The sequence below is a fragment of the Urocitellus parryii genome, chromosome 9, assembly GCF_045843805.1.
Source record: "Urocitellus parryii isolate mUroPar1 chromosome 9, mUroPar1.hap1, whole genome shotgun sequence".
In the NCBI taxonomy this organism is placed as follows: Eukaryota; Metazoa; Chordata; class Mammalia; order Rodentia; family Sciuridae; genus Urocitellus; species Urocitellus parryii.
In genome coordinates this window covers 112,081,572-112,087,311 of record NC_135539.1, presented here as the reverse complement: position 1 = coordinate 112,087,311, position 5,740 = coordinate 112,081,572, and positions in this window count along the sequence as shown.

The window sequence follows — 5,740 nt, the reverse complement described above, 5'->3', positions numbered from 1 at the left end:
CATGATGCAGTCACCTCCAAAGGCCTCATTTTAAAATCCATTACCTTGGGGGTTTGGATTTCAACATACAAATTCTTGAGAGACACAGATATTCAGTCCATAGAGACTATTAAATTTCTATAATTATCTGTCAACTATTATACTTTGGTATGGATTATATTCTTATTTTTTAGTAGTTTGAGATTCATTATTATATTTAATTATTTTGGTGTTCAAATTGACTCACGTTTGGTTAGTAGTGTTACTGAAACTTGGTTTGGGGCTCATCCCAAAGAAAAACCAAAGACTGAGAGGGATGGGTGTTGGGGAGAAAGAAGGGCTTCATTCAGTGGCTGAAAATAGAGAAGAGGGAGCTTTGTTCACAAATCAGCTTCTCAGCTCTAGGGGGTTGTGTGGTTATAGATATAAAATAGAACTAATGAAGGAGAAGGATAGGCTAAGGAAGAGAGGAGTATTCATGACTTTTCTGGGAATAGGTAGAAATTTTCCAGAAACTTTGGTGTCCCGTCTTTACTCTTTTTTTTTTTTTTTTGGTACCAGGGATTAAACTCAGGGGCATTCAGCCATTGAGCCACAACCCCAGACCCATTTTGTATTTTATTTAGAGACAAGGTCTCTTACTGAGTTGCTTAGTGCCTCACAGTTGCTGAGGCTGGCTTTGAACTCACCACCCTCCTGCCTCAGTCTCCCAAGTTGCTGGGATTACAGGACTGTGCCACCGTGCCCGGCTGTCTTTACTCCTTTCATGGTCTGGTGTTTCCAGTCATGGTGGCTGGTAGGTGTCTTTAGCTTTAAAGGGAGTGGTGGGATTAGGGATGTCTAGGTCAAGTGAATCCTATATTATAGTTGTGGACAAAACATTTCTCAAAATGATCAACGTATCTTCATGCAGAGCAGAGTAGAATCTGATCAAAGGTTAAGGCAAAAAAGGAGACAGACAGAATATGAAGGCAGCCACTGAGCATTTTGTCCTATTCCAGTCCCCATCAGACATCTGCAGACCCAGAGAACAGTCGGTATTTTCAGCAAAAGTGGATTCAGATCCCTGAAGAGTAACCAAGGCAACTGTTATCATAATAACCCACACATCAGAGGTGTTATAGCAAAGCTAGTGGGAGACTAATATATTGCCCAGCTGTGTAACTTCAAAAATTAATGTCTTCAAGTCAATTAAGAGCAAGTGAAGCTAGAAGGTTTATTTGGATTTTTCCTTGGTAATAGAAACCATTTTAATCAGGTTCCTGTGACCCTGTGACATAACTTTTATTTTGGGAACACTTCCTTGCTTTTTAGCATAAGAAGCTATTCCAGATTCATGTTATATCAATCCTGTCCCAGTGGAATTGTCACTGGAGGTTCAAGAAGTTTCCAGAGAGGTGACCTTGACTCAGGACAATCACTTGTCCTGAGTCAAGGTCACCTCTCTGGCTTATATTATGGAAAAGAATTTCAGCAGGTGCCAGTCAGACACAAAGGTTTATTTAGGAAAATAGGCACATTCAAGGGAGAATGTGGGCCATCTTAAGAGTGAGAGGCTTTTTCATATATTTGTTGATTGATTGTATATATCACCTCTGAGAATCTGTTCAATTCCTTGGCCCATTTATTGATTGGGTTATTTGTTTTTTTTTATTTTTGGTGTTAGGTTTTTGAGTTCTTTATATATCCTAGAGATTAGCGGGCTATCTGATGTGCTTGTGGTAAAAATTTGCTCCCATTCTGTAGCTCTCTATTCACCTCACTGATTGTTTCTTTTGCTGAGAAGAAGCTTTTTAGTTTGAATCCATCCCATTTATTGATTCTTGATTTTAATTCTTGTGCTATAGGAGTTTTATTAAGAAAGTTGGGGCTTAATCTGACATAATGGAGATTTGGGCCTGCTTTTTCTTTTACTAGGTGCAGGGTGTCTGGTTTAATACCTAGGTCCTTGATCCATGCAGAGAGAGCTTTCTATGCCCATCCAACCTAATACAAACTTCTTTTGAGATTCATTTATACAATTTCTGCCTAATGTGATGTTTTGAAGACTTTATTGGAAGCTCATCTGTTGCCTGGAGCAAAAGTCAATGCAGGTTTACAGGGATTTATTTACAGAGACTCACCAATACATCAGATATCCCCCTTTAGCCAAGAAGAAGAAGAAAAGAAAGTGTCTTGTGAGACAGGCAAAAGAAAAAAGACCAAGTCAGGGACTCTTTTTTTTTTAATGATTTGTATAGACCAGGTATTGGGTACAAGAGGTAGGGGATAAGAAAGCTAAAACTGCTCACTAAATAGAGAATGCACCAGGTTTAGAATTCTAAAAACCAAAATACAGTCTGTTCCAGAAGTCTCTTGTGTGACCCAGTGAGCCATAGGTTATAAAATTGGGGAGGCCAGTACAGTTGGGGATGGCCTTGTCTACCAACCATGTTGGATGCTGAAGCAATGATTCAGGTGGCCATTGTCCATCGATGAGATAGGTCCATGTCCAACATCACCACTATTTATTCCTCTCTTTAGGACCCTTTATTTTTTTTAACCCTTATTTTATTTATATACTTATTTTTATGTGGTGCTGAGGATTGAACCCAGGGCTTCGCATGTGTTAGGTGAGCACTCTACCGCTGAGCCACAACTCCAGCCCCTCTTTAGGACCCTTTAAAAGGGAAGATTTAGGGCTGGGTTTAGCTCAGTGGTAGAGCACTTGCCTAGCATACATGAGGTACTGGGTTCAAGTCTCAGCACCGCATAAAAATAGGTAAATAAAATAAAGGTCCATCAACAACTAATAAAAATATTTAAACAAAGGGGAAGATTTATTCTCCTGCCTTTAGTCCCAAGTGAGTTTGAAAGATGGACCTTGAAGAATTGGCCTTTAAAATAAACAGCAGTGGCGGAAACCCAGAGTCAGGTCTCTGTTTATTTCCTTTCCCATTTTCAGAACAAGCATTCATTCTCTGATTTATATTGGGGCCATGCCATGTTATAGGGAAAAAAATCAATTTCATTTTAGTTTCTTTAAGTACTCTGCTTTAAAATAATTCCAATTATTTATTGCACACACAAATGGTGAGTTCTTAGGAACTGAATTACCCATAATCTTTTTATTTGCCTGCTTTGATTTTTTTTTGTATGTGTGGTTTTCTAAGAGAGAGAGAGAGAGAGAGAGAGAGAGAGAGAGAGAGAGAGAGAGAGAGAGAACACCAACAGAAGCAGAAGCAGGCCTTTGGGTACTTTTGGAGTCCCCACCAGGAATGAATTTTTAAGTCTGTCCCATAAAGTAACATCCCTTCTAAGTCTGTCTATATTGTCTGCAAATTATTAGTGGATGATCATCCTCACCCCCATTAAGCAGTTTTCTGGGAGCTTCACAATGCCTGCTACGCCTCAGGAAAATTAGTCCTTTATGAAAAAAATCCGTAAGAGATTAGGTAACCTGGATGTACCTGGAAACTTATTATTTTTTGTTGTTGTTTTGGTTTGGTTTAAATAAGCAAGGACACAAAAACCTTGTAGAGTTTTGAGGTATTTTAGGATAGGACAAAGTCAGGTAGGTTTTAATAGAGATTTGTTGATAGCTGACATTTTAGATCGTGAGGAAGGACGAATGCCTCATGGAAATCACCTCTCTTCACAGCCAGGTCTGATGTCAAACAAAACACATCTGAAGTATAGTCATTGCTGTCCCCTGAAGGTGGGGCTGTCATTCTTTCAGTTAGATAATACTAGTAGGGTGGGTATTTATCTTGACTAAAATAAGAGGTCAGAGAGAGAAGAGCACACTACCCTTCAGAGCTCTTATCTATTAAGGCAGTGGGTCAAGTTTGGAATCACTTATTCCCCAAGGATCCAGTACAGAGAATGTGAAAATAAACACGAGAATCAGCATGATTTTAGTTAAAGCAAAGAACTGAGAATAGTTCCTAGCCAACAGTGACTATATAGGGCCTATTAGTCTATCTGGGGCATGAAACATGAGATTACACAGAGTTAGTTTAAAGGGAGAGAGGGAACAGAGGACGAGAAGTCACCCTCAGATCTTGGATTTATAGCAAAAGTGTAAAGAGTTAAGAGATGGACTAATAAAATGTATTGGGTCTGAATGTGGTGATTATTGGGGTTCACTCCTCTTGAATATCACTCCTCTTGAGGGTCTCTCTACCTCTGAGCTACTTCCTCAGCCCTTTTTGGTTTTTATTTTGGGACAGGGTCTTGCTAAGATGCCCTAGCTGGCCTGAACTTATGATCCTTGCTTCAGCCCTCTGAGTAGGATTACAGGCATGTGCTACCAAGCCCAGGTAAAAATGGAGTTTAAAATGAAAAAAAAAAAAAAAAAAGCATCTGATTTAAATGACTCTTGTGTGTCCCCTCCTCCTAAACCTGTTAGGGTAACAGTTCTAAGCAGCTTTCCCTACTAGCCCCTCCCTGGACCCATATCATACTTCTTCCTTCCTGCCCAGGGGGCTTCCCCCATGCCCCAGCAGGGACACCATGGCAACTGTCCACATGGGCTACCCTTGACTGATGGAAGAGGATTGATGGTTAAATGTTTCACCAGACAGTTTGCAGATGCATCTCATAGGGCCCTGGAAAGGTGGTTGCCCTTGGCAATGGCTACCTCCGTGATTCTTGCTTGTGTTGGCTTTGCCTTTGTTCCTGTTTCACTCCTCCTACCTGTCACTCTTTCTCCCTGGAATCACTCTTAAATAGCCTGTGCACAGGGGTTTGGTCTCAGAGGATGTTTCCAGGCTAAGATGGCATCATAGAAAAAACCTAAAACTCAAATGGAAGAGATGCTAATCGCTCACTTACCCAAACCCACAGTCCAGCTGAACAGCAGGACAAAGGATAGAGCAAGATTAGTTTATCTGGGATGAATACCATTTTGAAACACACTGGCATCTCTGCCTCTGGAACATATCTCCCTCCTCCTCCACCTTTTTCTTCCTCTTTTGGTTCTCTCCATCTCTTCGTTCCCACATCTCTCTATCCTCCTGACCCTTCATCTCCCTTCCTCCTTTACTGTGTCTCTTCTCTGGTCTTTCATCTCTTTCCATTTCATCTTATTTCTGTCCCCTCCATGCCTTTGCTCTTTATTTTTCTGAATCCTCTCATTTCCTTCCCTTTCCTACTGTCAGTAATCAAAATCATAGCCTTGAGTCCTGAGCCCTGCTCTCCTTGCAATAGCTGTCAAGCGGGAGAGGAAAAAGGCAGGGTTCGATTGTGTACTCCCCCAAACTGAAGATCCTCAAGGCTCTGATGAGTTTTGATGTTACTGACCCATCATAGGCATCTCATGAACATAGAAGAATTGGTAAATGCAGGGTTCACAGTGGGGCTGATGGGGTTTCAATTTTCTTAGTAGTAGTAAAACACAGAGTTGACCCTCAGATCTGATCCTGGGGAGGCAAATCCCTCCACCCAGTCTTCTCTCCCTAGTCTCTGCCTGCTCTTTGTTTGGGTCATGAAAATGTATTCCCAGGAGTGAACACCAGAATGTGGAGAGGATCAGGAGACTCAAAAGGAAATCTCTGTTGCTTCTTCTCAGGATAGTGCAAAGCCAAGTACTATCCTTCCAGCTGACCTTGAAGGTGACTTGTTTGCCTCTCTGTAAAACCACGGGAACATGTGCATTTTTCAAATTTCAAAACCACTTTATTACCAAAATGAACAAAAGGAAAATGACATTTAAATTAAATAAATTATACAAATATCTCAAGAGATAAGTTCCCAGTCCTCCTGGGAATGATGTGTCACA